The 20,098-nt window shown below is 38.2% G+C and overlaps 1 protein-coding gene across 17 annotated transcripts in view; it reads left to right on the plus strand.

The window, feature by feature from the left end:
• The window catches only part of NRCAM (neuronal cell adhesion molecule), a 145,238-nt gene that overhangs the window by 38,010 nt on the left and 87,130 nt on the right, over nucleotides 1-20,098 (plus strand). For all 17 annotated transcript variants that reach the window (XM_059473274.1, XM_059473280.1, XM_059473287.1 and 14 more), the window contains one exon: nucleotides 6,997-7,073. The gene's annotated coding sequence lies outside the window, so the exon portion shown is untranslated. The remainder of the gene's footprint in view (nucleotides 1-6,996; nucleotides 7,074-20,098) is intronic.

Raw genomic sequence — 20,098 nt, forward strand, 5'->3', positions numbered from 1 at the left:
ATGGCAAAGAGAAAATGAATCTATCAAAACATGTACAAGGAACAAAGCAAGACTATGCATTTCTTTAAGTCTTAATGTTTTGCCTCTTGATTTACAAACAAACAATATTAGTAGTAATAGTAGTATGATCCAGGATGCCTAATCCTGGTCCTGGTGTAATCATCAAATTGAAATACCATCTTACCATTTGTCATGCGAATATAAATGGTGTACATTTCAATACTGAAGTCTGAACTCTAAAAATTATACTATTGACATGACTTCAGTTGTAATTGTTAGGCATGCAGAAGCTTTAAAAACATTCAGTGTGCAAAGTAACAGGTAGAAGAAGCAGCCCATTTTATTATCATGGTATGATTGTGAGCCTTTGATCTTCTTCATTGACCTAACCTAATTGCAGGAGCAGCTTTTATTTTGGGTCTTCCTTTGCCCCATTCCTGGGTAATTGTGAGCTATGCTGCATTTTAGAGTTAGAGATCCCATATGAGTTTGCCCAGTCCAACCTCCCAGAGTCCAAATCCTGTCCCTGGGGTTGAGGGGTTGAGCTGCACCATGAGGTTAGCTCTTCAGAAGGTCTCAGATGAGTATTGCCCAACTAAATTTTGATGGGAATGTGAATTTGACCTCAGCATAAGTGATTTGTGTCTTTTCCTGAGTATTATCATATATCTGGAAAGAATTGAGGACATTTGGAAAGGAAAGCTAAAAATCTGTTCAAAATTTCTTAGGTGTATCGACAGTTCCTAGATATTTTGCAGATTTTTTTTTTTTTAATTTTTTCTAACAAGCAGATCTCAAAGTAAGGAATTGTGTGCTGTATGTGCATATCAGTTTTTTTCTGCTTAAACAGTTTAAGAGGCCAAAAAATGGTTTTGTTAATGAAGTAAATTGTGCACTAAGTCATTGCTAGTGGTTATGTTAGTTTAAAGCTTCCTGAGGCTAAAATGGTACTAAGATTTTAAAGGGTAATATTATGATTACAAAAAAAAAAGTGCCCATCTCAGTGAACATTTCCAGAGGCAGACATGATTATTTCTGTTGAAGAAAAAAGGTATTGGACTGAAAACCTTCTCCTAATAGAAATGTATTGGAAAGTAAGGTATCCATATCAAAGGCTTCTTTTTAAGTCTCCACACAGAGCCTGTTTTATTATGATAGCTGCTGTCCTGGCGTTCAAGTGACAGATTTTGCTATGGGTTTTGAGCTGTTCATTAAATATAACACCTCCATTTCTTGAATGTTGTGAGTAGCCCACAGAGTAGCTACTGTCTGAAAGATGGGAGTCGCAGTGGGAAGCTGAAGGGGACTGGGCCTCTGGAGCATTTAGTGTTTAATGCATCTGCAGCTGTAGTGAAGCAGTGTGCAGAAATAATTCTGATTAGGCTTGGTCAATCAGATGACAAAATAAGCCCTGCCCTTCCATCATTCAGTTCTAAAATTCAGAGGACAATTCCTGCTTAAACAGAGTTAAACACAAAAACTCTGTCAACCGGTTATATATGAGCTGATTTCTTGATCTAATATGCTGTCAAAGGCAGAGGAGAGCAAATAGTTAAAGCTACTGCCTTACCCAAATAGTTTTCTTCTGGGACTTTATTTTGGAAGGAATGGTTGAAACCATGAAAATAACTATTTTGAGAATTGAGCTTTTCCAAGAATTAAATGTTACTAAGCAAAAATAGATGAATACTGTGCCATGCTTGTGGCATGGTAAGTAGCTTCTTATGTACAGTTTCTTGTCTGCTGTTGTTGTTTGAATGTACAGCTGTAAATGTGCAGTTAAAGATTAGTAGCTGAATGGCAGAGGCTTTGCCTAATCAACACTGAACTATTTGATGATAAAGCTCCATGTAAAAAAAATTAATGACCTGTAATGGTAATTAACCTCTGATTTTTTTTATCCTTCTCAGCTGAGTGTTAGCAGCTCTAGAATCAAGACATATGTGTGAAGTCAGAGCTCAAATTAGCGTACTCTGGTTCTATTTTGTCAAGTTTAAGAGTTCAGGTGGATGCAGTCATTATTGAACCTCACTGGCAATCTGCTTTAAAGTAGATTCTTAATTCCAGCTCATGCTTTTGTGAGGAAAAATATTGTTCTAAGAGGTCTTAAAATTGGAATAGATTTCAAAAGGACCAGATGGAGTTATTGTTCTGAACTGGTTTTGGTGCTAGTAGAGACTGACAGAATTCATCCTGCTAGCTATAAAAAGATGCAAAACCTTTAAAGTCAGAAATGTTTTAACTGGACTTAAAACCCAAACAAACAACCCTCTCAAACAAACAAAAAAGAAAAAAGACAAACCAAACCTAACCAAAACAAGAAAGTCAATCAATCAAACAAGCGAAAAAACACCAAACCAACCAACAAAAAAACCAAAAAAAAACAACAACAAAAAAAAAAAGAACAAAAAACCAAAAAAAAAAGCAAAGGGAAAAAACTGGATTTGTAACAGAACAAACTAGAAAGAAACTGTTTAAAAACTTTCTTTAGGAGTTGAAAAAATGTTAGTTTTCTATACCAGTGTTACTTCAAGGTAGTTCCTTGAAAAGGAAGGGTGGTCCAGAGGCTCATGTGGCGTATGAGATCAGTGTCTGTAGGAATGTGGACAAGCACATTTGACTCTTTAAAATGTTTTGCTTTATTTCTCAGTACATTTTTACATTCTTACACTGGAATTTCACCACTGAGTACAGATTGTAGTTTTTGCAGTGATCTGTCTCTTAGACACCCTGTTGGAGATGGGGAATTGTCCCAGTGGCAAGGTGTCAAGGAGAATAAATGTAAGGGAGAAATTAAACTATATCTCTGGGTAAATAGGTAGGTCACAGATAGCTGCTTGGAAGGAGATTGTGGATGTAAGATCTGGGGAAAAATCTTAATGTTGATTGCATTTTCTGTGCACTACATACAAAAAACATAAAAAACCCCTATATAATATGTTCCTTTGGTTTTTTAAGAGAATCTAAAAATTATAAAAACCAAAACAAATGGAAAAATGCCCTAATAGTGTGAGCGTAATTTTATTAAAAGGTTCATGCGGCTAAGCAGATTTAGCTCTGCTTTTCTGTAAATACAGGGAAATGTTTAACCCCTATTGTATGGCCACAAAGGCTGTGCTGATGACGCAGAAGCTCGGGGGGCCGAGGACAAAGCGCCGGGCGGCTGGAAAGGGCCCCTCTTGTGCGTGCCCTGCCCACAGGCCAGCAGCAGCAGGGCTCAGCACCAGAGTTTTGTCAAGCTTGCAACATGGAGGATAGCATGGTAAAAATTCTTACCTCTTACTAAAAGGAAGAAAAGGAAAAGTAACCCACCAAAAAAGGAAGAGGACCATAACAGCTGTGTAGCTACATGCACAAGGTAATGGCCGAGTTCCTTTCTCTACCCTGATACTTCCCACTCACCTAAATAGTTGAGGTTGATGTACCTTAGTGTTAGATAGTTTGATTTATTGGAATGAAGTATCATGAAAAAATTCAGGTTATGACTTTGAACTGGAAAACAAACCTATGCTATGTAACTTACTGAAACATTCAACTTTGATTAATAGTCTAGGAATTGACAGAATGAGGTTATCATTTGTACCCATGGAGGAAGGGCGTGGCTTTGCAACATATTAAAAATCAGATGAAATCTGTTCTGTTTTGACTAGTATAATATGAGTAAAATTTGGGCATTGTCCTTACAGATGCTAATATAATCTAGGCTGGACTACCCACTCTGGGAAGTGTCTTCATGAGGGTGTGTGTATCAGAAATGAAAAAAACCAAAAATCTACCTTTGTTGTATTTCGAGTGTATTTTTTTCCATTTTTACTTTGGCAGAAACATCTGGGGTTGGGCACACCCAGAAATAAGATAGACGACAGCAAGATGGATCACTGCCCTCATCAACCAGCCAGGGTGGTTTCTCCTTTCTGAGGACTCCTCATTAATCCTTAGCTCTGAAAGAAGAAATTACACAAGGCTGAACAATGGAGCTCTGCAGTACTGTTTTGCATAGAACTGTGCTTAAATACATTAAATATCACAAAGCAAATATTTTATATTAAAGAACTTTGCACAGTTTTGTAGAGCAAACAGAAATTGAATTAAATATATGTGTATATAGATATGTTATTAATTTTATGAGAAAAAAGCAATAGTGAGACACTATGCAGCTAAGGTTGCATTAAAAATATTAAAGTGTCTTGACATGTTAAAGGATAGTTTTGAGTACATTTTATGTAAAACCATTTAGTCAATCAGATTATGGAATAAAAAATTGGGTTTTTTTATTTTGAATTTTTCACATGTGAACTTTTTTGCATAGTTGCCTATTGGTATCTGTGTATTATTTCTTTTTCTAAATTTAGCTTCCATGCAGTCTATCAACACTTTTACAAGAAAAGCAACAATACTATGTAAGTTATAGTTATTTCATTAATATCTGAACAAATAAGTATGCAGTAAGCATAATGTCAGGTGCAGAAAACTTAAAAGTGTGCTTTACATTTCCACAATATGCTCGTGATGAAGCAACTTATGAGACCCCAAATATATCTCATAAATTTTAATACATGTTTCATCTAATCTATGGACTTGTTTTAGAACCATCATTTTTACCCTCCTCCTTGATTTTTGTTTCCTACTCATTTTTTCCCCTTCTATTAGTGAATCTTAGAAGTCTTGAAAAGATTACCCATGGTGTCAACAGAGCTATGGTTTTCTGCTGTATATGAGATCTTATGCAAGTCATCCTTGGGTTTCAGAACATGCCTAACTTTTAAACAATGCCCTTGAGGCTACAGATGTTCTTAAATGGCAAAAACAAGAGGACAGGGACAAAAACCTGTTGTTGAGGTAGGCTGGTTGGCAAGGGCTGGGCTACATCTGCATTTTAATGCTTTAGAAAATGAGTCTCTTAAAAAGGAAGGCTGGCCATAATCTGAGTGTGGTCTGGGTGCTGTGGTGTTCCTGCAGCCCTGATAAGCAGCTGGTGTCTTTTAGTTTGGAGTACCTGGGATGGTGGGAGCTGTGTTGCAGCCCACCAAAGCCGTGGTGTTACAGGCTAACACTAAATCCTGGTGTTTGCTCCAGTGGATCGCATGGAGGCAGGCAGAGGTTCCAGATGAGGATGCAGTGCCTGGCAGGAGAGAATTGCAGGGCTGTCAGGAGTGGAGAATCAGAACTTAAGGCAGCCTTACCCATGCTGTTGTTTGGAAGGATTCTCCAGGCTGGAACGTTCCCTAAAGCACGCTCAGTTTTTGTCTTGGAGACAGTTTATTGGGGACTGGAGCCAGCCAGGAGGCAGCATGAATGGCAGGGTGGGTGTAGCTGGTACCTTGGTGTCATGGGAGCTCTGTGATCACTGTCAGGCTCTGCTGTGGTCAGTTTGGAGCTGCACACAAGTTCTCTGCTGGCTTTGGCTCATCCAAGTCCTGCTGGTTTGCAGGCAGCTTTTCCAGCTGAGTATAGAGGCAGGGGGTTGGAAGTGATTTGAGTGCCTGAATAAAGATTAGGGCAATGAAGGGAATCTCCTAAGAGAATTCCAGCCCAGTGAAATAAATTATGTATGTATGCCAAAACTCCTGATGTTACAAAGATAATGTATTGTTTCCAAGGTTTTATTATGTGCGAGCAACAGTTGTTTTGGAAGAGCATGATAAAAAGCAATTTATGAGAAGTGTTTTGTTGTTACTGAAAGAAATAGCTACAAGGGAGTTCTAGTCAACAGTTAAGGTTTGACCAACTGGCAGGCCAATCTAACAATAAACAGGCTTTTAAAAGTATATGGAAAGAAATTGTATGACCGAATTATGAATTTGATGAGAAACTAAACTGATATTCCTGCGTCAGCATTGTAAGCTGAGATATTGCAATCTTCTGGTTTACTTTACTAAACAGCACCAATCTGCAGTTAAGACTAAACAAGAAACTTTAATTACTTTCTGAAAATAAAATGTATATGCTTTTATGTGCAGAACACAAAATAACAGGTGCTGCAGTGATGCTAATTTGTTGCTGTTTGCTGCAGTTCATCACCAGTTCACTGAAATAAGGACAGCGTATTGTGGCAAGCTAAAAGATAAGGGGACTCCTCAGAAAGTTTTTGAAGCTCACTTTTAAAATTTCTGGTCCTTCTGGAACCTTGCTTACTTGAAAGTTTGACTCCTCATGTGCACTACTATGGAAGGATAGGCAACTTGTTTTCAACAAAACATTAAATGTGTTTAAGATAGGTTAAAGTAACAAAAAGTGACAGATAAGAGGAACTGACTGCAGAGTTCTTGTCAATAAATGAAGAAGGTAGCAGCTGAATTCAAAACAAGCCTCTCCTGCTGTCTTCTCTTTCTTTGTTTTGTGCTTTTAAACTGGGGGAGGAGGGGAGCAGGGGATGCGAGTCCCATCCATCCACTGGAATTTAGGATGTTCTTCTAGAAAGTAGGAGTTAAGATAAATTAAAAATTTCCCTTCCCAGCCCTCTCTTTCTGGGCAAGTGCTGTTTGTGACTAAACATTTCCATTTTGCATCCCCCTCTTCCAGTGCATGTCTTCAGAATTCTGGGCACCCAAAGCACACAGAGAACTGAAGTGTTTGCTCCTGAGGCACCCAGTGTGCCTTACTGGGTGTGTGGGTTACTGAACACTGGAAAGAAGCAGTTAAGCTTCCTAATCATCTTGCCCAAGCTTTGTGAAGCACTGACTGGTTTTTACCAATGGTGCAGAGAACCTGGATAAACCATGGTTGCTCTAGTTTGATCTAAGTGGCTGTTTTGGAGAGTTAAATACAAAACAAAACTTTGAAACCTAGGGAGCTGCTTTTCTTTCTACTGCTTCTTGTTTTTTCTTTGGCCCAACATATATTAATTAGCTATTACTAAAATACAATTCCGTTTGACTTAACTGAATTTAGTATTGCAGCTTTATAAAGACATATATGAAGTATTTGTTGTGATTTAAGAGTGAATGTAATTATTTACCTCTATAAATATTTCATGTTGTGTGTTATTTTTTTCAGGCAAGGCAGTAAAATAAAGAGATAAGAAGGAAAAGTAAAGAGAGAGACCAGCTTTCTCAGAAGTTATTTATACAAAGGTAAGATAATTTTTCCCTCTAAATTTTATTTTCCCATGCTAAGTGGGGGAAAAGCCCTAAACTACTGGCATTGATTTTCTATCTCTTAGGTTTCCAGGATAGTCATATAACATGTTATGCATTTACCTGCATTTTCATGTTTGTCTGAGTTAACAGTCTGTGATTTATGTTAGGTTTGTTTTTTTTAATTTCATATCAGATTTCAGCTGAAGGGCATATCAAAATATGTTAACTAGAAAAGCAGCTAAAAATATTTCATAGTTTCACATAATTGCAGGTAGCCTTAATCATCTCTGATGTTCTTTACTGGTGTCAGGGCAAGTCAAGTAGTGAAACAGTGAGTCAGGAAAAATAGACTTAGAATGACCATGAAATATTGTACCAAAAGAATTGGGAGTTTTTTCTTCTAGCATAGATCACAGATTCAGTGATGGGAACATTCTGAAATCTTTTCTCAAATGCTTTAGGTTGTGACACCTTTTTCCCAGTCCCCCTTGAACTCTTCCCTGCTCTCTCAGCCTAAGATGATAGATAGCTTTACTTGAAGTGAGTAGTAGCTGCTGAATAGTCATCTGTGGTTGAGTGTCTGATTTTCTTTAAACTAAAAATCTGATTTGGGGATCTCGAATGTGGTACAGTATGTAGTTCACTAGAACAGGACTTTTATATCTTTTACAGTATGTAGTTGTGGATGATGGTAAAGCATTTTATCCCTCTTTATGTGGTCAAGCAGACAGAGCACGTAAAAGCATCAGTAATATGTTTAAAAAACAGAGAAGGGAGGAGATGGGCACTGAAGAATTTTGACTTCTGAATTACTTCCTGGCAGTGTTACTGAAAGTAACATTTGAAGCATGTCTCTCTGCAATGAAGGTACTTTGCTTGTTTGTTTTTTACCTCTTCTGAAATGGTTCTTGTCTTAGTCACTCAGGAGTTAAATGCTTTATTGGATAAAGAGAACTGTTAATGTAAGGTTTTTAAACTAGAGTGCTCTGGAAAAAAAAAAAAGCCCAAAAGACCATTGAGGACTCTGAAAGGCTTTTTGGATGGTAAACAAGTTTAGGAAGCTCTGAAGTTCTTTGGCTTTGCTACTGGCTGCTCTCTCTCACCAGGATCCTGGCACCCTGTCACTGTGCCTTCATTGCCTCCATTGCTCCAGTTCTCCTGTCAGGGAATGCCACCATACAATGCATCCCCTGGGGCTAATTGGATGAGTGACAACGAGCCAGCTCCAAAGTGACAAGTGTTTGAATGCCTAATTGGGTCAGTGCACAGGTGCCTGCTCTTCATGAATGAGATGTTCTAGCTTTCCTCTGTGACGTTCTCTTGGTTCCTCTCATTTTTCCTGCAGTTGTGAAACAAAAGTGTCAATACTTTGATGTGAGAGAAAAGGCTTTATCAAAGGAGAAGGATGATTTCCCATTGCCCTGCTTTGGTTAAACTAGCTTTACTGCTTGAGTACTGGCTGGTGGCGACGCACAGAAATTCATTACAGTGATGGAAGTTTGCTGATACAAATGGACATTTCAGTAGACAATAAGGTGAATAATTTGACTGGTAATGACAAATACATTGCCTTAATCTCTATGTTAGATGGTTCTCATACTGTTTTGACCTGTGGACTTGGGCATCAGAAAAAGAATGGGAGAGAAAAAGAACTTATTTTGTTGTATTTGCGCAATGAGGCTTTTCCTTAGTCAAATAAACAACTTGCCTTCATATAATGAAGTCAGACACAGACAACTGTTTTTTCTTATTGAAGGCTTGGTGTATGCATAGAAAACAACTGACATTAAGCCCATGGTCTATAATACTTAGATGTGTTTGCCTTCCTTTTGTCTCTTCCACAAAGAACCATAGGATACCTGGTTAGAGAGGGTGTCTGGAGGTTGTCTTGTCCAACACCTACCCTGATCAAGTAAAGGAGCTTGCTACTTGGACAGCTGTTGAACAGCCATAGAGTAGAAAAGGGCTTTATTTTGTTTAGGTGGAATTTCATCTGTTTTAGTTTATGGCTATTGCCTTTTACCCTGTTGCTGGGCACCACTGAGAAGTGCTGTTTACCCCTGTCCCCCTGAGGTATTTATACATGTTGATAAGGTCCCTTGCAGCCTTCTCCAGGCTGGAGTCTCAGTGCTTTCAGGCTCACCATGTCAGATGCTCCAATCCCTTAATCATCTTGGCAGTCCTACCCTGGACTGCATTCTGGGATGTTTATGTTTGCTTTTACTGGGCAGCCCATGAGTGGACACAGCCCTTCAGGCACATCTCAGCAGTGCTGAGTGGAGCAGAATGATCTTGATCCTGACCTGCTGACAACATCTTTTCCTAATGCAGCACAAGATGCTTTTGGCCTTCCCTGCTGCAAAGGTACCCTGCTGGCTTATGGTCTTGCTTGGAGCCCATGAGGACCCCCAGGTGTTTTTCTGCAAAGTCCTTTTCCAGCTGATCATCCCTCTTCCTGTTCTGTTTCTTGGGGTTATTTCCCCCTAGGTGCAGGACTTTGTATTTCCCTTTGTTGGACATCATAAAATTCCTGCTGGTTTATGGCTGAGCTTTTCAAGGTCCCTCTGAGAGCAGCCAGCTGGTCTGTGAGCTGTTCCTCCCAGTCGGTGTCATCAGGAAACTTGCTGAGAGCACGCTGTATCCCATCATCCAGGTCATTAATGAGCTAGATAAATGGAACTGGCCCTAGTACCGATCCCTGGAGTACACCAGCAGACTTTTCTACAGCTAGACTTCATGCTGATCACAACCCTTTGTGCCCAGCAGTTCAGCCAGGTTTCAGTCTATCCCACTGTCCACTTCTGTAGTGTGTACTTTATCAGGTTGTCTATGGGGAATTTATGGGACACCATGTCAAAAGCCTTGCAAAAGTCAATATAAACAACATCTGCTGCTCTCCTGTCACTCAGAGCCTGCCATTAGCTGGTTTGTTCTGCCCAGAAATGTCTCAGTCCCAGCAGGTGCTGCTGGCAGGGTGGCTCCAGGAAATCACTGTTTCCCCAGTTCAAGGTTTGTTTAAAACAATATTCTCACTTTTGCTTTGGCTGACTTGAATGTGTATTTCTAAAGTAATGCTTTTTCATTGGTTTATACTTAAAAGTGTGAAGAGAGTTATTTAAATATTGTCAAGTTTGAAAATACTCTTTAAGTGGTGTGAAGTCAGCTAGGTAGCTACTGTCAACACTGTTTATACAGCAACTGTTTATGTTCCTCACTGTCCTTACTAATAAAAATACCTGCTGACAGAAGTGGAAAATAAAGAGAAGAAAAGGCTTGACGTGGCATCTCACAGCTGTTTAAAATAGACTAAGAAAGGGCGCTTTTTATTGGTAGGAGTCAGAGGAGTTGTTTATAATAACAGAAGTACAATTTTTCAAGTTTATATTATTTCTCATAAAATTTTATTGTGGAAAACACCCTCATGCTGACAAGACTGGCATATCATCTAGTTAAATTTAAGAAACTTGATAGTAGAAATTGTCTGGAAAAGAGAAGCATATTTCAGTAATCTGTAGTTTCGTAACATCAGCAAAGAAAGGATGAAGGGAGGTTTGTATTCAAGAATCAAAATGTAAGCATTTTAAATTTCAGAAATTATCCCTAGAAGTCAGAGACATTTTTAACAGATTAGAAAAAGGTAGGGTCTACCAAAAGAATTCTTCTATTTTGATTTTTGGAATTTATACTTGTTAAAAAATACCTCACAAGGCTTTCATTTATTGTTACTAAACTGATATGTGTCATAAATGTGTTTACAGCTAAAAAGAGTTTAAACAGAAGTAGCTGTAACTCATGTAGGGATCACAGCCACTCTAGTTCTACTGAAGCCTGCCCAAATGTAGCAAGTGTATGGTGTCTAGGATAACTTTGGTGTTCATATAAAACATTAGGTTTTGCCCAGCTTTTTTTCTCACTTCATATAGATTAAATGGACCTCTTTAAGCACTTGTTCTTTATTTAGATGTCTTGCTATGTGTTTTTTTCAATATATTAAAAAAGGACAGTGTTTAAGCTGTGAGTTTCCTGAGTTTCTCAGCTACTGGTGCATGCTCAAGAACCTTGGGTGATGACTTCTGTGGGATAAAAGTGATACTCCTACATCACTGCAAATTTGAGTCTGTTCCTGTGGTAACTGTGCATGCAACCACTGATGCCATAAAGAAATATTTTATAACTTTTTTTTTAGCATAATGTTAAAAGGGGAGGGATGGTAAAGAAAATAAAAGAAACATTAAACCAAGTTTTATTTGTTTGAAACTTTCTGGGTCACTAACAGCATTTTAAATGTTATGAAGTCTGTTACATGCTTCTAAATATACAATCAAACATTTTCTGAGTGTGTCACTGGTTAGAAAGAGAACCAAAAGCAAGTTGCAAGTTTCCCAAGTTGACAGTACTCTCTGTAGCTGATTCTGCTTTAATTATAGGACAACTTCTAGATTGCATCTAGTTCTTGCTTAGTTAATACTTCAATAGCTTGGTTGTATCTTTGTTTTATAAAGAAGCATGGAGAGGAAAATAGAGGAGAGGTATTGAAACAGTAAGGTTTATAAATCTGACACAATTTAGACACAGATACTGTATGACGCAAAAGATGAGCTTACAAAATCATTTAGGAAAAGACCACTGGAAGGGATTACAGCAAAACATAAAGGACAAAGGGTAACAGTTCAACATAGAGAGGGATAAATTGTTTTTTAAATAATTGTTGAGTTTAAATCACTATTTTTTATTACTGTCTATAATAAAGGAAAAAAGACAGTTTTTTGTTTCTATCGTAAATTTATAGAAGAGTTAGCAAACATAATCAGCATACATAATATTATGGGATAATCTGGACAGATTTATGCATCAGAAAAATGTAATGGATGTAATGAAGGCAGAAAATGTTGTGCATTTTAATATGTGGAAGGCTTCAGCATTTGCCGAAGGCTGATGTTGTTTTGCAGTCTAAATGACCCTTTAATTACCTGAATATTCTTCCAGTGTTTTGCAGCAGGACTGTATTTTGTCTAAAGGTATGTGAATACTGATAATGTATTCAATGAATGTAGATCTTAATTTTAATTTTGTACTATTTCTATCAAGGAATTAATATTCTAAAAGTGTTAAGACAGCAAATTAATTTGTGTTATTGATTTAACTACATGTTCATCTCTGCAGCAAGATGTTCATGTTATCAGTGTTACAGATTGGTAGTACATGGAGAGGTATCTGGAATGTGTGGATTTATTTCTAAAAATGTAATATGCTAGGAAATCTAGATCTGTGCTTTAGACAGAATGAATCAGGCAAGTATTGTGTTGCAACTAATTTCTCCCTTCTCCTAATTTCCCAATACATTTCTATGTCAGTAAGTTCTCCTGTATCAGAACCATAAAGTAGCACCAGGGGAAGGCACAGAATGGATAGAAAGTAATTTTCTGCTGAAAATAATAGTAACTGCTCCACTGAATGGGCTTTAATCATGATTTTGCTGCAGTCTTCAAATTATGTACTATGTTTTGTTGATCAATCTCTGGGAAAAAATACCAGTCCCTTCTCTGGGATCGGAATTGCTTATGATTTCAGAGCCTCAGTTTCTTTTGAGTAAACTGAAACAACCTTCTGAAACTTGCAGAATTGTTCAGAGTAGCCAGGTAGAAACTGCATTTATTCTTTATGGCCCTCACTGCTCTCAGCAGAACACTGTGTGTTCGTCACCCACAATTAATTCCTCAGTGACCCCTATTGTCTTCAGAGGAGGATGAGGCTGGGGCCTGACCTCAGGACAGTTTTCCATGAGGCTCTTTGCCTCTTCAGTGGAGGAATTTGGCCTATTTGCAATTCAGAAGCTCAGCAGGGACAGAGGAGAAGCACCTCTAGTATCCCTGGCTTGTTTTGTGAACAGAGGGAGCACTGTTGGTGCACTCCAAATATGCATCACATGTGCTTCTGCAAGCAGGTCAGACCAAGCTTATAATAACAATTTAGCTTCACTACAATCTTAAGGGTTATTTTTAATGAAAACTGAAATAATGCCATTAAAGTTAACCCTTCATGATGATGTATTCCAGCACCATTTACTGGTCTGAGTATCTTGTATGTAAAAGTCTTGATTTTTCTAAATTGAAAATTTTAAAAATATTCAGTAAAATATTAATAACTAAATGTGTCATGAGTGATTAACAGCCTGTAGTTTAGCGTAAACTTTTTTTTTGTAGAGGACTTGTTTCCAAACAACAAACCCTAATATGATATAATTCATATATAATTCATTCTATGCTAGGCATGGTTGCATCTCAGTGGTACCTCAGTTTACATTTTCCTGACAGATAACATAGTTTCCAGAACTGCATGAGCTATATAATTTATTGTGAAATTAAGTTTAAGTCAGCACTTTTAGTTAGGATTTTTGCTGAAGTTATTTGGCATTTTCTTTTAAAATAAACAATTCTGGTTTAACCTCCATATTTTCTGTCTTGTGAGAGAGTATTTTTGTTTCACTATTGACAATTACTTATTTTGAGAGGGGTTGAATGTGAGACTCTGCAATTGTTTCAGTTGCTAAAAAATTTTTTTTGCTAACTCCATGTTCTTCTTCACCGTATTTCTTACGTTGTGTCATCATTTGAACCTTGCTGACCTGAAATGTGTGGTACGCAGTCAATTTGGAGGACCTGCCAAGAATGGAAAAACTGTATAAGGGGGCTGAATAACTGCAGAAGTTTAAATTTCTAAGACAAATATTCAAACAGGAAAGACTGTAGTTGTATTGCCAATGTAGTTAGACACTAATTATCTGAATATCCCAGTTCTCAAAAGTATTGTTCCAGTGGAATGTCAGATTCCACTGAGAATGGTGAGAACTTCTGCCTGCTGTGTATGGCTGTATTTAGCTCAGTACATTTCATCCAGTCAAATATTGATTTTTATGACTGAAGGGCAGCTCTGCCCTCCCTGCTCACTGTGGAAAGATGAATTTCAGGCTGCTTCCCAGGAGTCTCTCAGGGCTGATCTGCGCCTTGGAAGTTTTGTTGGCAATTTACTGGGCAATTAAATTCCCAGGAAGTACTTCAAAGGAAAATGGATCTTTGGCTGGCAGGAGTGGATGTTTTCCAGCCAAAGAAAAGAGAAAAATGTTGCAAGAAGATTTAAACCCTCTAGGTATATATTAGATAACCTACTGCTAACTGTCAGGTCTTTCTGATAGCTCAGGTGTGTTCAGACAGATTTCTCCAGCAGCTCTCAGGCCACACAGGTTTGGAAGGCATTGAATCCTTCACATCTAGAACAGCAACTGCAGAAGGATGATCTGCTTCCACCCATTAATGTTGTTCAAGTAGTTGTAAAAGTTATGAAGTAGAACCATGCATTGAATGGTGGTGTGGAATAAAGCAACCATTCATCCAAACAGTATTAGATGCCTTGGACTGCTTGCAGAGCCCTAAAGAATCTGACAGCTTCAGTTCATGCAAATTAAATGGATTAAGTTTCCTAGCATTTATTTTAACTATTTTTTTTTTAACAATACTTCTCCATGTCTCATTGATTCAGGTAGTAGAATGTTTGCTGTTGAAAGAGTAGACAGTAGTTTGTGGGTTTTGGGCCTCTGGGATCCTTTCCAGAACAATGGCATGGTTCAGGAATGTGCAAAATTGATTTATTCATTAATTATATTAGTTGATATAAAACACTGGAAAAACACAAAATATTAATGCAGCCTGCCGGTATTAAAGTGGTTGTGGGATTTAATGGGAACCCTAAAAGAGTTATTTCTCTACATTAACATTTGAATCTTGTTTCTTTCCTTACACAGTTCCCAAAAAAAACCCTACCTAGTGTAAAATACTATTGGGATTCTTAACATTTTCACGTGAATGCTGCTATCAGCTTTTAACTTAGTTTATAAGTAAGCTTTTAATCTGAAGGTTTTCTAAAACCAATTTGCTCACTATAGAAGTATCCTTTGTTTAGGCAGTTGAAAATTAACACAAGTCAAGAAAAGCTGATGGAGCATTTTTTGACTCCTTTTTGGAATCAATGCAGGGAAGTGATTAATAGCTTATGCCTAAACTATAAGGAAATTGGATCCATGTCTGTTCTTTTTAAAACCAAAGTAGTTCTTCCAAGGTGTTTGATGCTTATTTGCTGGTAACATAGAAGTAAGTTATGATGAGGATTTTGAGAGTTGATTCTTCATACTGCTGTTCGAAAAATTGTGCAGAAAACCTGTATGAAGCTGCAGGAGGATTTGTCATTGATGCAAGGTAATTTTCATTAGTGTAACCTTTTCTCTTAGAGGTCCAAGAAGAATTCTTAGTTTTCTTCTTTTCACAAGCACCTTGTAACACAGTGCTCTGTCCCACTTGCTAAAGGACCAGGGACAGCTTCCACAAAACAGAAACTGGTGTATCAGAGGTTCCTGTTGGAGGGCAGCCCTACATGAGACCATACCTGGAGTTTGACACACAGTGTACTCCTTATTACTAACACTTCTTTGCTGTACTTCATACCAGCAGTTAGGTTTTTCTTGAGTGCAGAGTCCCAGCTTATGGAGTAATAGAAGCTCCCAAGAGTCTCATGTTTAGGGCCTTTTGCTAGCTTAACCATGAAATGCTAAAGGCCTGCTATACAGGTTTCCTCCTGCTCTGCAGCTATATGAGCACTGGGGCAGGCTCCCTATGGAGGTGGTCAGAGCACCCACCTGTCAGAGCTCAAGAAGCATTTAAAAAACACTTCTAGACACACTGTGGGATTCTTGGGACTGTTCTGTGTCAGGCCAGGAGTTGGACTTGATAATCCTAATGGGTGCCTTCCAAGTCAGCATATTCTATGGTTATTGGTGTGATTCTACCACACTAATGTGCAAAGTGTTGCTGCATCCTTTTTCCATATTCAAAGTCATTATATGTTCTCATCACTGCACAAAAGGTTTGCAGTTCTCTTTTCTGGTTCTATGCTGATATAATAGTATTTTAAACTCAGGAGAAAGAATTTAAAAACTTCCATTAATTTCTGCTGTCTAGGTAGGTATTTCCTCACTGAGATAAGTAGCTGTTTGAATACTGTGCAAAAATGTCTTTTGTGTTCAGTATAATAGAGGACATAGATGCCCAAACCAGCAATGTGAATTACTCTTCTTATGGTGTTCAGGGCTTGAAAACATATGTCTGTTTTTTCTGGGTTTGGTCCAAGGTGTTCAAGTAGGATCTTGTCTTGTGTATACAGTATTTAATCTTCTCAACTTGTTCATTGTCAAGTTATTACATATCCCTGAGTTCCATAGGTGCAGCATTGAATGATCTAACCAGTCAAGAACAAGGTTTTCTTCCTTGGAAAAGTACAAATATACGAACAGTGAGTTGCAGATTGCAGCAGCAAATGTTCCTGCACCCATGGTTGTTCTTGCAGCTGCAGTAGCACATCTTCTCTTGGAAAGGTTCAGCTCTTCTTCTGCACCTGTGGTTCAGTGGAGGGCTCCTCTGTTGGTCCTGCCTTCAGGAGAATTTTATGAAGAGGTATTGTACGAGAAATGAGCCTGTGAGAGAAAGGTTACAAAAGAACATGGGTTTAGGGCCCAAACAGGCTGCAGGGCAATATGTTGTGTGTGCACTGCACCCTGACAGGTGTCAGCAGTTATCTCTGTTGTGTGTGCAGTTACCATCCTTGTCTGCTGGGCACAATGACAGTGGCTTCTGTGAGACATGGTTGGCACAGCACCTTTGATCTCAGGTGCTCCGTTGCACCCTGCTTTCTTCTCACAGACCTCAGGAAAGCTGATTACTTGACCTGTACTCCACTCCTAAATTTAAATCACATTGGTTCAGTACACCTTCCATTTTATCTCCAGGAGGAACCCATTTTGTACCAGGTTATGTAGCTCCTTTGTTACTTGTACTCATCTGGGTGATAACCTTATTTGTCTAATTGAGCTTAGCAGCAGAATTCCTATTGACATTACCAAGTTAGGATACTATTCGTTACCTTTGGGTGTCTGTGGTGAGGTTGCATTCCTGGTGATATAGGAAAACTGATAGAATTAAGTTCAGAATATTTGATTTACTTCTCTAGTTGATTTCTTGGAGCTCTTTTCATCTGTACTAGTCTACACAAGTCGGTAGATCCATACAAAGATGACAATGCTTTTTTCAGCATAAATAATTTGAAAGGAGATATAGAAAGCTTTCTGTGACACATTGAGTTCTGATTTTGGCTAGGAGAGAGTTCATTTTTTTCACAGAGATGGTATGGGGCTGTCTTTTGGATTTGTGCTGAATGCAGTGATGGTAATATAGAGATATTTTTGTTACTGTTGAGCAGGGCTTACACAGACCCAAGGCCTTTTCTGCTTCTTGTTCTGCCAGGAAATTAGAACTGCATGGGAGGCTGGGAGGAGACACAGCCAGGACAAGTGACCCCAGCTGACCAAAGGGAGATTCCATATGATATCATGCTCAGTATGTGCAGAGGGGGGAAGGAGGAGGAACAGGGGGAATATTTGGAATGATGGAGCTTGTTTTCCCCAGTAACCATTACACATAACAGGGCCCTGCCCTCCTGGGGGTGGCTGAACATTGCAGAGCAGTGAATTAATTCCTTTTTGTGCTTTGCATGGGTTTTGCTTTTCCTATTAAGCTCTATTATCATGTATGCCTCTCAGGATAGAAAACTGAAAGTTCTGGCCCTAAACTGGTTAGAGAGAGGCAGGAAGAAGGACCTCAGCATTATAGGGTATCACTGACCCTATAATGTAGCTGTGTGGGCACCATCATCAGAGGGGAGAAGTGCTTACAGTATCACTTGGGATCAGTATTAGAATAGTACAAAGTAGTAGGTGATTTCAGATTTCTAATTAAACACCAGGGATTGCATTCTCTTTGTTGCAAAAGGTGAAGTCTAATATTTGTGATATGAAAATTCTGCAGTTATTCCTTTTTCTGCAACCCTTGTAAGTCTTTTGTGAAATAGAAGAACTGTTAAATTGCAAAAGCATCTGTGGACCATCTACATTTTCAGGCTTTTATTAAATGGTTAATCTATATGGGATTTGTGGAATCCAAAGCAGAAACATTGTTAAATAATGCATGCTGAGGAAACCATAATCTCGTGTATCCCACAGAGGCTTTTGGTTTTGTTTTGGGATTCATGAACTCTCATGGGCCTTCTAAAAATTAGCAGATCTGAGTACTGTAACAGCTCAATAATGTAATCTGTCTGGCATCAGGAACCCTCTTTTGCAGAAACTAAGTGTCTTTTGATATGTGATGTGCTCTGATAAACTCTCTGGCTCTCTTTTAAAGCTCTCTGGCTTCACCAGAGAGTAAATGACTGAGTATCAGCAGTTTGTAAAGCCTTTTAATACTGCTGAAAGAATAGGTAATGACAGTGTACAGTTCTAGAACAAAACAATAAAGACTGGGATATACAAAAGTTGATGGCCACTTAGATTCTAAAATAATTACAGTTCATGGGGTTTTGGCTTTTACAGCTTTTGAGTATAAATTGTTTTTCTTTTTGTTGAATTTCTATGAAGTGTTATTCAGGAAACACGTTTCTGCAAGCAAACTGTCAAATGTTTAGCCACAGAGAGCAAAAACAGTTCTTTGAAATCTGTCATCTAGTCATTTGTCTGTATATTCATTAGTTTTTGAAATGCCACCAAAGCAGACATGAATTAAAAAGGAAAAAATTGTTTTGAAATGATATATCCTTCTCATGTTAAATTTTATACTCAAGCTTTGTAAGGAAAATACTGACCTAATCTAATGGCAAGATAACAGAACAAATTGAATACTCTACCTGGCAAAATAAAAATAAATTAATCCATTAATTACTCACTAAAAACTTTTGTTTTGTAATTCCTTTAAAGCAAATCATGATAGTGTAGAAAAAAGGATGGGTAGACTCCTGGGAACAGTAGCCAGTGTCTTTTGTGTCTGCCAACTGCACTGCACTCTGTCAAGTGGCAAAAGGAAAGGCTCTACCTGCTGTCACTGCCAGTACCTCTGTACAAAAATGTGCTTTCTGTCATCAAGAAAGGTTAATGTGCTTTTCATTGCATTCTGTTGTCAGTAAGATCATGTGGAAATTAATTTGGAATTGCTGAGTACAGCACCTTTAAACCTACAACTAGCTTAGTAGAAAACTTCCTGTGAAAGTTCTTGTGCCCATTGACATCCTTTTATTATTGTTAATAAAGCATGTGGTCCCTTTTTTCATGTCTAAAGTACCTGTCTACCTTTAGAGAACAAAATAAATGGTTATTTATTGTTATGAGAGGGCTTCCTGATGCTGATAGACTGACTTAGCCACTGCTGTTTGCATTGGCAGAGCTAAACTGAGATAAATGCTTTTCCACTCAGAACCATTTGTCCATTTCTCTACAGAGAAACTTCCTAACAAATAAAGGATTCCTACAGATTTGAAAAGATGGTAGCTGGCATGTGTGTTTGCACTGACAATGCTGAAAGAGAGGGAGAAGCTTAAACAGAACCTGAACAGTGTCAGTGGCCTGGGCAAAGTGGAGGCAGTGAGCTGCTCCACCAGGGTGCTGCCTGAAAAGACCATGAAGCTTTGAGCACAAAAATAGCACTGGATTAATTTTTGAAAGAATATTGCATTGGACTCTCATAGATGAATTAAATGTGTTTTTAAAATCTCCTTTTTGGAATAACCTACACAGTGGGATGCCTCTTGGCCAGCATTCAGGTCAAAAGCAGTATTTGTCTTCTTTTACTCTATTGACAGTGTTTTGAAAGTTCCTTTTTTCTTTTCTTTTCTTCCTAAAAGGATACCAACAGTTGAAATGAATTTAGTAGCAAGAACCTTCTGCAAGTCTTTATTCTCCTATGAGCTTTTCTTTAGCATGGCACAAAGTTTAGTTTTTTGACAAAAATAGATTTTAAATTCTGATATTAGCTCAATGAGTTCTGATGGAGAATGTTGGGTTAATTCTCCCTCTTTGTCACATTCCAGAATATTATATTAACCTAACAAATTTTCTGTCATTGATCTGTCTTTGTTTACACCCCTTTTCC

This window comes from Ammospiza nelsoni, chromosome 5 (assembly GCF_027579445.1).
Source record: "Ammospiza nelsoni isolate bAmmNel1 chromosome 5, bAmmNel1.pri, whole genome shotgun sequence".
NCBI lineage: Eukaryota > Metazoa > Chordata > Aves > Passeriformes > Passerellidae > Ammospiza > Ammospiza nelsoni.